A 13891-nucleotide genomic window follows, 5' to 3' on the forward strand; every position below is an offset into this window, starting at 1 on the left:
TGGACTTAGAAAAAATCCACTTTTTTTGGCTGGGATTTTTTCTAAGTGTCACATGGAAGAGGCTAAACAGGCTGGAGGCCAGGCCTCTCTCGTTGTTGGACTTAGAAAAAATCCCAAAAGTGGACACTCTGACAAAATCACGCATGTTGACACTTAGGCAAAAAATCCAACTTTTGCTCCACGGAAGAAAGAGGCTAAGGAGGCTGGAAGTTAGGCCTCTCTCGTTGTTGGACTTAGAAAAAATCCACTTTTTTTGCACGGGATTTTTTCTAAGTGTCTCATGGAAGAGGCTAGACAGGCTGGAGGCCAGGCCTCTCTCGTTGTTGGACTTTGAAAAAATCCCAAAAGTGGACACTCTGACAAAATCACGCATGTTGACACTTTGGCAAAAAATCCAACTTTTTTGGACTTGGCCCGGCTTTTCTTCCATTTGTCCCCCACTTGGGCTGGTTCACTCCTGGGTATCTTTTGGTCATTCCCGGGGGCCCCGGAGCTCGCGCAGCTCGCTGCGGGACTTCTGGAACTCCATCCTGGGTAGGATTTTTAAACAATTTCGGACCTTTTTCCAACTTTTTCTCAAATTGTCCCCCACTTTCGCTGGTTCACTCCTGGGTATCTTTTGGTCATTCCCGGGGGTCCCGGAGCTCGCGCAGCTCGCTGCGGGACTTCTGGAACTCCATCCTGGGTAGGATTTTTAAACAATTTCGGACCTTTTTCCAACTTTTTCTCAAATTGTCCCCCACTTTCGCTGGTTCACTCCTGGGTATCTTTTGGTCATTCCCGGGGGTCCCGGAGCTCGCGCAGCTCGCTGCGGGACTTCTGGAACTCCATCCTGGGTAGGATTTTTAAACAATTTCGGACCTTTTTCCAACTTTTTCTCAAATTGTCCCCCACTTTTGATGGTTCACTTCTGGGTGCCTTTTGGTCATTCCCGGTGTTCCTGCGGCTCGCGCAGCTCGCTGCGGGGCTTCTGGAACTCCATCCTGGGTAGGATTTTTAATCAATTTCGGACCTTTTTCCAACTTTTTCTCAAATTGTCCCCCACTTTTGATGGTTCACTTCTGGGTGCCTTTTGGTCATTCCCGGTGTTCCTGCGGCTCGCGCAGCTCGCTGCGGGGCTTCTGGAACTCCATCCTGGGTAGGATTTTTAATCAATTTCGGACCTTTTTCCAACTTTTTCTCAAATTGTCCCCCACTTTTGATGGTTCACTTCTGGGTGCCTTTTGGTCATTCCCGGTGTTCCTGCGGCTCGTGCAGCTCGCTGCGGGACTTGTGGAACTCCATCCTGGGTAGGATTTTTAATCAATTTCGGACCTTTTTCCAACTTTTTCTCAAATTGTCCCCCACTTTTGATGGTTCACTTCTGGGTGCCTTTTGGTCATTCCCGGTGTTCCTGCGGCTCGCGCAGCTCGCTGCGGGGCTTCTGGAACTCCATCCTGGGTAGGATTTTTAATCAATTTCGGACCTTTTTCCAACTTTTTCTCAAATTGTCCCCCACTTTTGATGGTTCACTTCTGGGTGCCTTTTGGTCATTCCCGGTGTTCCTGCGGCTCGTGCAGCTCGCTGCGGGGCTTCTGGAACTCCATCCTGGGTAGGATTTTTAATCAATTTCGGACCTTTTTCCAACTTTTTCTCAAATTGTCCCCCACTTTTGATGGTTCACTTCTGGGTGCCTTTTGGTCATTCCCGGTGTTCCTGCGGCTCGCGCAGCTCGCTGCGGGGCTTCTGGAACTCCATCCTGGGTAGGATTTTTAATCAATTTCGGACCTTTTTCCAACTTTTTCTCAAATTGTCCCCCACTTTCGCTGGTTCACTTCTGGGTGCCTTTTGGTCATTCCCGGTGTTCCTGCGGCTCGTGCAGCTCGCTGCGGGGCTTCTGGAACTCCATCCTGGGTAGGATTTTTAATCAATTTCGGACCTTTTTTCCAACTTTTTCTCAAATTGTCCCCCACTTTTGATGGTTCACTTCTGGGTGCCTTTTGGTCATTCCCGGTGTTCCTGCGGCTCGTGCAGCTCGCTGCGGGGCTTCTGGAACTCCATCCTGGGTAGGATTTTTAAACAATTTGGTACTTTTTCCTCCTTCTCCTCCATTTTGCCCCCACTTTCGCTGGTTCACTTCTGGGTGCCTTTCGGTCATTCCCGGTGTTCCTGCGGCACGTGCAGCTCGCTGCGGGACTTCTGGAACTCCATCCTGGGTAGGATTTTTAAACAATTTCGGACCTTTTTCCAACTTTTTCTCAAATTGTCCCCCACTTTCGCTGGTTCACTTCTGGGTGCCTTTTGGTCATTCCCGGTGTTCCTGCGGCTCGTGCAGCTCGCTGCGGGGCTTCTGGAACTCCATCCTGGGTAGGATTTTTAAACAATTTCGGACCTTTTTCCAACTTTTTCTCAAATTGTCCCCCACTTTGGCTGGTTCACTCCTGGGTATCTTTTGGTCATTCCCGGGGGCCCCGGAGCTCGCGCAGCTCGCTGCGGGACTTCTGGAACTCCATCCTGGGTAGGATTTTTAAACAATTTCGGACCTTTTTCCAACTTTTTCTCAAATTGTCCCCCACTTTTGATGGTTCACTTCTGGGTGCCTTTTGGTCATTCCCGGTGTTCCCGCGGCTCGGGCAGCTCGCTGCGGGGCTTCTGGAACTCCATCCTGGGTAGGATTTTTAAACAATTTCGGACCTTTTTCCAACTTTTTCTCAAATTGTCCCCCACTTTCGCTGGTTCACTTCTGGATGCCTTTTGGTCATTCCCGGTGTTCCTGCGGCTCGTGCAGCTCGCTGCGGGGCTTCTGGAACTCCATCCTGGGTAGGATTTTTAAACAATTTGGCACTTTTTCCTCCTTTTCCTCCATTTTTCCCCCACTTTCGCTGGTTCACTTCTGGGTGCCTTTTGGTCATTCCCGGTGTTCCTGCGGCTCGTACAGCTCGCTGCGGGGCTTCTGGAACTCCATCCTGGGTAGGATTTTTAAACAATTTAGCACTTTTTCCTCCTTTTCCTCCATTTTTCCCCCACTTTCGCTGGTTCACTTCTGGGTGCCTTTTGGTCATTCCCGGTGTTCCCGCGGCTCGTGCAGCTCGCTGCGGGACTTCTGGAACTCCATCCTGGGTAGGATTTTTAAACAATTTGGCACTTTTTCCTCCTTTTCCTCCATTTTCCCCCACTTTCGCTGGTTCACTTCTGGGTGCCTTTTGGTCATTCCCGGGGGTCCCGGAGCTTGCGCAGCTCGCTGCGGGGCTTCTGGAACTCCATCCTGGGTAGGATTTTTAATCAATTTCGGACCTTTTTCCAACTTTTTCTCAAATTGTCCCCCACTTTCGCTGGTTCACTTCTGGGTGCCTTTTGTTGATTCCCGGTGTTCCCGCGGCTCGGGCAGCTCGCTGCGGGGCTTCTGGAACTCCATCCTGGGTAGGATTTTTAAACAATTTCGGACCTTTTTCCAACTTTTTCTCAAATTGTCCCCCACTTTTGATGGTTCACTTCTGGGTGCCTTTTGGTCATTCCCGGTGTTCCTGCGGCTCGTGCAGCTCGCTGCGGGGCTTCTGGAACTCCATCCTGGGTAGGATTTTTAATCAATTTCGGACCTTTTTCCAACTTTTTCTCAAATTGTCCCCCACTTTTGATGGTTCACTTCTGGGTGCCTTTTGGTCATTCCCGGTGTTCCCGCGGCTCGTGCAGCTCGCTGCGGGGCTTCTGGAACTCCATCCTGGGTAGGATTTTTAAACAATTTGGTACTTTTTCCTCCTTTTCCTCCATTTTCCCCCACTTTCGCTGGTTCACTTCTGGGTGCCTTTTGGTCATTCCCGGTGTTCCTGCGGCTCGTGCAGCTCTTTGCGGGACTTGTGGAACTCCATCCTGGGTAGGATTTTTTAACAATTTGGTACCTTTTCCTCCTTTTCCTCCATTTTTCCCCCACTTTCGCTGGTTCACTTCTGGGTGCCTTTTGTTCATTATCGGTGTTCCTGCGGCTCGTGCAGCTCGCTGCGGGACTTGTGGAACTCCATCCTGGGTAGGATTTTTAAACAATTTGGTACTTTTTCCTCCTTTTCCTCCATTTTTCCCTCACTTTCGCTGGTTCACTTCTGGGTGCCTTTTGTTCATTATCGGTGTTCCTGCGGCTCGTGCAGCTCGCTGCGGGACTTCTGGAACTCCATCCTGGGTAGGATTTTCAAACAATTTGGCACTTTTTCCTCCTTTTCCTCCATTTTTCCCCCACTTTCGCTGGTTCACTTCTGGGTGCCTTTTGGTCATTCCCGGTGTTCCTGCGGCTCGTGCAGCTCGCTGCGGGACTTGTGGAACTCCATCCTGGGTAGGATTTTTAAACAATTTGGTACTTTTTCCTCCTTTTCCTCCATTTTTCCCCCACTTTCGCTGGTTCACTTCTGGGTGCCTTTTGGTCATTCCCGGTGTTCCCGCGGCTCGCGCAGCTCGCTGCGGGGCTTCTGGAACTCCATCCTGGGTAGGATTTTTAAACAATTTCGGACCTTTTTCCAACTTTTTCTCAAATTGTCCCCCACTTTGGCTGGTTCACTCCTGGGTATCTTTTGGTCATTCCCGGGGGTCCCGGAGCTCGCGCAGCTCGCTGCGGGACTTCTGGAACTCCATCCTGGGTAGGATTTTTAAACAATTTGGTACTTTTTCCTCCTTTTCCTCCATTTTCCCCCCACTTTCGCTGGTTCACTTCTGGGTGCCTTTTGGTCATTCCCGGTGTTCCTGCGGCTCGTGCAGCTCTTTGCGGGACTTGTGGAACTCCATCCTGGGTAGGATTTTTAAACAATTTGGTACTTTTTCCTCCTTTTCCTCCATTTTTCCCCCACTTTCGCTGGTTCACTTCTGGGTGCCTTTTGGTCATTCCCGGTGTTCCTGCGGCTCGTGCAGCTCTTTGCGGGACTTGTGGAACTCCATCCTGGGTAGGATTTTTAATCAATTTCGGACCTTTTTCCAACTTTTTCTCAAATTGTCCCCCACTTTGGCTGGTTCACTTCTGGGTGCCTTTTGGTCATTCCCGGTGTTCCCGCGGCTCGGGCAGCTCGCTGCGGGGCTTCTGGAACTCCATCCTGGGTAGGATTTTTAATCAATTTCGGACCTTTTTCCAACTTTTTCTCAAATTGTCCCCCACTTTTGATGGTTCACTTCTTGGTGCCTTTTGGTCATTCCCGGTGTTCCTGCGGCTCGTGCAGCTCGCTGCGTGACTTCTGGAACTCCATCCTGGGTAGGATTTTTAAACAATTTGGTACTTTTTCCGACTTTTCCTCCATTTTTCCCCCACTTTCGCTGGTTCACTTCTGGGTAACTTTTGGTCATTCCCGGTGTTCCCGCGGCTCGTGCAGCTCGCTGCGGGGCTTCTGGAACTCCATCCTGGGTAGGATTTTTAAACAATTTCGGACCTTTTTCCAACATTTTCTCAAATTGTCCCCCACTTTTGATGGTTCACTTCTGGGTGCCTTTCGGTCATTCCCGGTGTTCCCGCGGCTCGGGCAGCTCGCTGCGGGACTTCTGGAACTCCATCCTGGGTAGGATTTTTAATCAATTTCGGACCTTTTTCCAACTTTTTCTCAAATTGTCCCCCACTTTCGCTGGTTCACTTCTGGGTGCCTTTTGGTCATTCCCGGTGTTCCCGCGGCTCGTGCAGCTCGCTGCGGGGCTTCTGGAACTCCATCCTGGGTAGGATTTTTAAACAATTTCGGACCTTTTTCCAACTTTTTCTCAAATTGTCCCCCACTTTCGATGGTTCACTTCTGGGTGCCTTTTGTTGATTCCCGGTGTTCCCGCGGCTCGTGCAGCTCGCTGCGGGACTTGTGGAACTCCATCCTGGGTAGGATTTTTAAACAATTTGGTACTTTTTCCTCCTTTTCCTCCATTTTTCCCCCACTTTCGCTGGTTCACTTCTGGGTGCCTTTTGGTCATTCCCGATGTTCCTGCGGCTCGTGCAGCTCGCTGCGGGGCTTCTGGAACTCCATCCTGGGTAGGATTTTTAAACAATTTCGGACCTTTTTCCAACTTTTTCTCAAATTGTCCCCCACTTTCGCTGGTTCACTCCTGGGTATCTTTTGGTCATTCCCGGTGTTCCCGCGGCTCGGGCAGCTCGCTGCGGGGCTTCTGGAACTCCATCCTGGGTAGGATTTTTAAACAATTTCGGACCTTTTTCCAACTTTTTCTCAAATTGTCCCCCACTTTGGCTGGTTCACTCCTGGGTATCTTTTGGTCATTCCCGGTGTTCCCGCGGCTCGGGCAGCTCGCTGCGGGGCTTCTGGAACTCCATCCTGGGTAGGATTTTTAAACAATTTCGGACCTTTTTCCAACTTTTTCTCAAATTGTCCCCCACTTTCGCTGGTTCACTCCTGGGTATCTTTTGGTCATTCCCGGTGTTCCTGCGGCTCGTGCAGCTCTTTGCGGGACTTGTGGAACTCCATCCTGGGTAGGATTTTTAAACAATTTCGGACCTTTTTCCAACTTTTTCTCAAATTGTCCCCCACTTTCGCTGGTTCACTCCTGGGTATCTTTTGGTCATTCCCGGGGGTCCCGGAGCTCGCGCAGCTCGCTGCGGGGCTTCTGGAACTCCATCCTGGGTAGGATTTTTAAACAATTTGGCACTTTTTCCTCCTTTTCCTCCATTTTTCCCCCACTTTCGCTGGTTCACTTCTGGGTGCCTTTTGGTCATTCCCGGTGTTCCTGCGGCTCGTGCAGCTCGCTGCGGGACTTGTGGAACTCCATCCTGGGTAGGATTTTTAAACAATTTGGTACTTTCTCCTCCTTTTCCTCCATTTTTCCCCCACTTTCGCTGGTTCACTTCTGGGTGCCTTTTGGTCATTCCCGGTGTTCCCGCGGCTCGCGCAGCTCGCTGCGGGGCTTCTGGAACTCCATCCTGGGTAGGATTTTTAATCAATTTCGGACCTTTTTCCAACTTTTTCTCAAATTGTCCCCCACTTTTGATGGTTCACTTCTGGGTGCCTTTTGGTCATTCCCGGTGTTCCTGCGGCTCGTGCAGCTCGCTGCGGGGCTTCTGGAACTCCATCCTGGGTAGGATTTTTAAACAATTTGGTACTTTCTCCTCCTTTTCCTCCATTTTTCCCCCACTTTCGCTGGTTCACTTCTGGGTGCCTTTTGGTCATTCCCGGTGTTCCCGCGGCTCGGGCAGCTCGCTGCGGGGCTTCTGGAACTCCATCCTGGGTAGGATTTTTAAACAATTTCGGACCTTTTTCCAACTTTTTCTCAAATTGTCCCCCACTTTCCCTGGTTCACTTCTGGGTGCCTTTTGGTCATTCCCGGTGTTCCCGCGGCTCGGGCAGCTCGCTGCGGGGCTTCTGGAACTCCATCCTGGGTAGGATTTTTAAACAATTTCGGACCTTTTTCCAACTTTTTCTCAAATTGTCCCCCACTTTCGCTGGTTCACTTCTGGGTGCCTTTTGGTCATTCCCGGTGTTCCTGCGGCTCGTGCAGCTCGCTGCGGGGCTTCTGGAACTCCATCCTGGGTAGGATTTTTAATCAATTTCGGACCTTTTTTCCAACTTTTTCTCAAATTGTCCCCCACTTTTGATGGTTCACTTCTGGGTGCCTTTTGGTCATTCCCGGTGTTCCTGCGGCTCGTGCAGCTCGCTGCGGGGCTTCTGGAACTCCATCCTGGGTAGGATTTTTAATCAATTTCGGACCTTTTTCCAACTTTTTCTCAAATTGTCCCCCACTTTCCCTGGTTCACTTCTGGGTGCCTTTTGGTCATTCCCGGTGTTCCCGCGGCTCGGGCAGCTCGCTGCGGGGCTTCTGGAACTCCATCCTGGGTAGGATTTTTAAACAATTTGGCACTTTTTCCTCCTTTTCCTCCATTTTTCCCCCATTTCGCTGGTTCACTTCTGGGTGCCTTTTGGTCATTCCCGGTGTTCCCGCGGCTCGGGCAGCTCGCTGCGGGGCTTCTGGAACTCCATCCTGGGTAGGATTTTTAAACAATTTCGGACCTTTTTCCAACTTTTTCTCAAATTGTCCCCCACTTTCGCTGGTTCACTTCTGGGTGCCTTTTGGTCATTCCCGGTGTTCCTGCGGCTCGTGCAGCTCGCTGCGGGGCTTCTGGAACTCCATCCTGGGTAGGATTTTTAAACAATTTGGCACTTTTTCCTCCTTTTCCTCCATTTTTCCCCCACTTTTGATGGTTCACTTCTGGGTGCCTTTTGGTCATTCCCGGTGTTCCTGCGGCTCGTGCAGCTCTTTGCGGGACTTGTGGAACTCCATCCTGGGTAGGATTTTTAAACAATTTGGTACTTTTTCCAACTTTTTCTCAAATTGTCACCCACTTTTGATGGTTCACTTCTGGGTGCCTTTTGGTCATTCCCGGTGTTCCCGCGGCTCGTGCAGCTCGCTGCGGGGCTTCTGGAACTCCATCCTGGGTAGGATTTTTAAACAATTTGGTACTTTTTCCTCCTTCTCCTCCATTTTGCCCCCACTTTCGCTGGTTCACTTCTGGGTGCCTTTCGGTCATTCCCGGTGTTCCTGCGGCTCGTGCAGCTCTTTGCGGGACTTGTGGAACTCCATCCTGGGTAGGATTTTTAAACAATTTGGTACTTTTTCCAACTTTTTCTCAAATTGTCACCCACTTTTGATGGTTCACTTCTGGGTGCCTTTTGGTCATTCCCGGTGTTCCCGCGGCTCGTGCAGCTCGCTGCGGGGCTTCTGGAACTCCATCCTGGGTAGGATTTTTAAACAATTTGGTACTTTTTCCTCCTTCTCCTCCATTTTGCCCCCACTTTCGCTGGTTCACTTCTGGGTGCCTTTCGGTCATTCCCGGTGTTCCCGCGGCTCGGGCAGCTCGCTGCGGGGCTTCTGGAACTCCATCCTGGGTAGGATTTTTAAACAATTTCGGACCTTTTTCCAACTTTTTCTCAAATTGTCCCCCACTTTGGCTGGTTCACTCCTGGGTATCTTTTGGTCATTCCCGGTGTTCCCGCGGCTCGGGCAGCTCGCTGCGGGGCTTCTGGAACTCCATCCTGGGTAGGATTTTTAAACAATTTCGGACCTTTTTCCAACTTTTTCTCAAATTGTCCCCCACTTTCGCTGGTTCACTCCTGGGTATCTTTTGGTCATTCCCGGTGTTCCTGCGGCTCGTGCAGCTCTTTGCGGGACTTGTGGAACTCCATCCTGGGTAGGATTTTTAAACAATTTCGGACCTTTTTCCAACTTTTTCTCAAATTGTCCCCCACTTTCGCTGGTTCACTCCTGGGTATCTTTTGGTCATTCCCGGGGGTCCCGGAGCTCGCGCAGCTCGCTGCGGGGCTTCTGGAACTCCATCCTGGGTAGGATTTTTAAACAATTTGGCACTTTTTCCTCCTTTTCCTCCATTTTTCCCCCACTTTCGCTGGTTCACTTCTGGGTGCCTTTTGGTCATTCCCGGTGTTCCTGCGGCTCGTGCAGCTCGCTGCGGGACTTGTGGAACTCCATCCTGGGTAGGATTTTTAAACAATTTGGTACTTTCTCCTCCTTTTCCTCCATTTTTCCCCCACTTTCGCTGGTTCACTTCTGGGTGCCTTTTGGTCATTCCCGGTGTTCCCGCGGCTCGCGCAGCTCGCTGCGGGGCTTCTGGAACTCCATCCTGGGTAGGATTTTTAAACAATTTCGGACCTTTTTCCAACTTTTTCTCAAATTGTCCCCCACTTTTGATGGTTCACTTCTGGGTGCCTTTTGGTCATTCCCGGTGTTCCTGCGGCTCGCGCAGCTCGCTGCGGGGCTTCTGGAACTCCATCCTGGGTAGGATTTTTAATCAATTTCGGACCTTTTTCCAACTTTTTCTCAAATTGTCCCCCACTTTTGATGGTTCACTTCTGGGTGCCTTTTGGTCATTCCCGGTGTTCCTGCGGCTCGTGCAGCTCGCTGCGGGGCTTCTGGAACTCCATCCTGGGTAGGATTTTTAATCAATTTCGGACCTTTTTTCCAACTTTTTCTCAAATTGTCCCCCACTTTTGATGGTTCACTTCTGGGTGCCTTTTGGTCATTCCCGGTGTTCCTGCGGCTCGTGCAGCTCGCTGCGGGACTCGTGGAACTCCATCCTGGGTAGGATTTTTAAACAATTTGGTACTTTTTCCTCCTTTTCCTCCATTTTTCCCCCACTTTCGCTGGTTCACTTCTGGGTGCCTTTTGGTCATTCCCGGTGTTCCTGCGGCTCGTGCAGCTCGCTGCGGGACTCGTGGAACTCCATCCTGGGTAGGATTTTTAAACAATTTGGTACTTTTTCCTCCTTTTCCTCCATTTTTCCCCCACTTTCGCTGGTTCACTTCTGGGTGCCTTTTGGTCATTCCCGGTGTTCCTGCGGCTCGTGCAGCTCGCTGCAGGGCTTCTGGAACTCCATCCTGGGTAGGATTTTTAAACAATTTGGCACTTTTTCCTCCTTTTCCTCCATTTTTCCCCCACTTTCGCTGGTTCACTTCTGGGTGCCTTTTGGTCATTCCCGGTGTTCCTGCGGCTCGTGCAGCTCGCTGCGGGACTTGTGGAACTCCATCCTGGGTAGGATTTTTAAACAATTTGGTACTTTTTCCTCCTTTTCCTCCATTTTTCCCCCACTTTCGCTGGTTCACTTCTGGGTGCCTTTTGGTCATTCCCGGTGTTCCTGCGGCTCGTGCAGCTCGCTGCGGGACTTGTGGAACTCCATCCTGGGTAGGATTTTTAATCAATTTCGGACCTTTTTCCAACTTTTTCTCAAATTGTCCCCCACTTTTGATGGTTCACTTCTGGGTGCCTTTTGGTCATTCCCGGTGTTCCTGCGGCTCGCGCAGCTCGCTGCGGGGCTTCTGGAACTCCATCCTGGGTAGGATTTTTAATCAATTTCGGACCTTTTTCCAACTTTTTCTCAAATTGTCCCCCACTTTTGATGGTTCACTTCTGGGTGCCTTTTGGTCATTCCCGGTGTTCCTGCGGCTCGCGCAGCTCGCTGCGGGGCTTCTGGAACTCCATCCTGGGTAGGATTTTTAATCAATTTCGGACCTTTTTCCAACTTTTTCTCAAATTGTCCCCCACTTTTGATGGTTCACTTCTGGGTGCCTTTTGGTCATTCCCGGTGTTCCTGCGGCTCGTGCAGCTCGCTGCGGGGCTTCTGGAACTCCATCCTGGGTAGGATTTTTAATCAATTTCGGACCTTTTTTCCAACTTTTTCTCAAATTGTCCCCCACTTTTGATGGTTCACTTCTGGGTGCCTTTTGGTCATTCCCGGTGTTCCTGCGGCTCGTGCAGCTCGCTGCGGGACTCGTGGAACTCCATCCTGGGTAGGATTTTTAAACAATTTGGTACTTTTTCCTCCTTTTCCTCCATTTTTCCCCCACTTTCGCTGGTTCACTTCTGGGTGCCTTTTGGTCATTCCCGGTGTTCCTGCGGCTCGTGCAGCTCGCTGCGGGACTCGTGGAACTCCATCCTGGGTAGGATTTTTAAACAATTTGGTACTTTTTCCTCCTTTTCCTCCATTTTTCCCCCACTTTCGCTGGTTCACTTCTGGGTGCCTTTTGGTCATTCCCGGTGTTCCTGCGGCTCGTGCAGCTCGCTGCAGGGCTTCTGGAACTCCATCCTGGGTAGGATTTTTAAACAATTTGGCACTTTTTCCTCCTTTTCCTCCATTTTTCCCCCACTTTCGCTGGTTCACTTCTGGGTGCCTTTTGGTCATTCCCGGTGTTCCTGCGGCTCGTGCAGCTCGCTGCGGGACTTGTGGAACTCCATCCTGGGTAGGATTTTTAAACAATTTGGTACTTTTTCCTCCTTTTCCTCCATTTTTCCCCCACTTTCGCTGGTTCACTTCTGGGTGCCTTTTGGTCATTCCCGGTGTTCCTGCGGCTCGTGCAGCTCGCTGCGGGACTTGTGGAACTCCATCCTGGGTAGGATTTTTAAACAATTTGGTACTTTTTCCTCCTTTTCCTCCATTTTTCCCCCACTTTCGCTGGTTCACTTCTGGGTGCCTTTTGGTCATTCCCGGTGTTCCTGCGGCTCGTGCAGCTCGCTGCGGGACTTGTGGAACTCTACCCTGGGTGGGATCATATGATTTTCAACCCATTTTGGACCTTTTTCCCGACTTTCCCTCCATTTCCCTCCCACTTTCGATGGTCCACTCCTGGGTGTCTTTTGGTCATTCCCGGGACCCGGGAAGCCTCGGGCCTGCGGCGGGACTTGTGGATCTCCATGCTGGGCATGATTTTATGAGTTTTCTGGACTTTCTCTTCCCCGGGACCCGGGAGGCAGGCGGCTGGACGTTATGCCCCCTAAAATCCCTCCCTTTGCTCGTAAGGCCAATTTTCCTCCGGATTTACTCTCTATAGACCCCAAGGAAAAAAATACCCGACCGGCGTCCATTTTTGACATCGGTCTCCAATCTAGGGCACGCGGGCCGAAAGCGGTACGCCGGTTCCGAAATCCGGCCCCCGCATTTTTTGGGTATTTTTTGAAAAAAATGGCATTTTTGGGACCGGGGGGACTTGCTGGACTCAGTCCCGGGTGCGGATTTTGAAAACGTTGAGGACTTTTGGATTTTCCCCCAGCTTTTCTCCCCCACTTGCAGTTTGACTTTGCGGGGTGCGTTACGGCTGTGCCGGGCGTCCCTGGACTCGGGTGGCCAGCTGCGGGGCTGGTGGGGGACTGATTTTTGAACACTTTGAGGACTTTTGGCTACTCTGCCAGCTTTTCTCCCCCACTTGCAGTGTGACTTTGCGGGCCTTGTTACGGAGGTGCCGGGCTTCCCTGGACTCGGGTGGCCAGCTGCGGGACTTGTGGGACTGATTTTGGAACACTTTGAGGACATTTAACTTCTTTCCCAGCTTTTTTCCCCTCCACTTCCAGTTTGACTTTGCGGGGTGCGTTATGGACGTGCTGGGCATCCCGGAACTCGGGCGGCCGGCTGCGGGACATTTTGCCCTCCTCCAAACCCCAGCCCTCTTTGTTTATCATGCCTATTTTCTGCTGGACACACACCCTCTCTTTTGAGCTGCCTCTTTTTTTAAATTTGGATATGATTTATTGATGAATGGATTTGTTTTCCCCTTTTTAAATGATGGTTGATGTCTATCTTTTTAATACTTGCTTCTGGCTGCAGCCGAGACTTACAGTGTGATGCATCCAACCCCAACCCTGGTTTTTGTTTCCCTTAAAAACTTGGGGAAATGGACAGCTTTTTGGGGGGGCACTTCCAGCAAATGGAGGGACCTATTTGGAATTCCCCACCCGGGTGGAGATCCACGGCGAGCCGGCCTTCCTAAAGGGACAGCAACATGGACACTCTGCCATCATTGCAGCTTCTTTTTTTTTTTGGGGCACTCTGTCATATTTCCAGCTTTTTTTCGTGCTGACTTCCAGCAAATAGAGGGACCTGTTTTGAATTCCCTACCCGGGTGTAGATCCACGGCAAGCCGGCCTTCTTAAAGGGACAGGCACCCCCCTGTCCCTTGACACCTGCTTCCCTCCTCGGCGTCACCGAAATCCCACAAAATGACTGAAAATAGGACCCCAAATGACATCACTCGGTCCGGTTCTTTGGGTCTCACTCGGGGGCTTCTTTGACTCTGGAAGGCATGGTGAACCAAAAGTAGACACTTGGAAAAAATCCCCACTTTACAAGTTGACACTTTGAAAAAAAATCCCGACTATATAAGTTGACACTTGGAAAAAATCCCCACTTTATAAGTTGACACTTGGAAAAAATCCCGACTTTATAAGTTGACACTTAGAAAAAATCCCCACTTTATAAGTTGACACTTAGAAAAAATCCCGACTTTATAAGTTGACACTTAGAAAAAATCCCCACTTTATTTTGGAAAGGTTGGTACACCAAAAGTGGACACTTAGAAAAAATCCCCACTTTATTTTGGAAAGGTTGGTACACCAAAAGTGGACACTTAGAAAAAATCCCGACTTTGACTTTCGCAGGTCTATTACACTAAAAGTTGACACT

Source organism: Nerophis ophidion, linkage group LG10 (assembly GCF_033978795.1).
Source record: "Nerophis ophidion isolate RoL-2023_Sa linkage group LG10, RoL_Noph_v1.0, whole genome shotgun sequence".
NCBI lineage: Eukaryota > Metazoa > Chordata > Actinopteri > Syngnathiformes > Syngnathidae > Nerophis > Nerophis ophidion.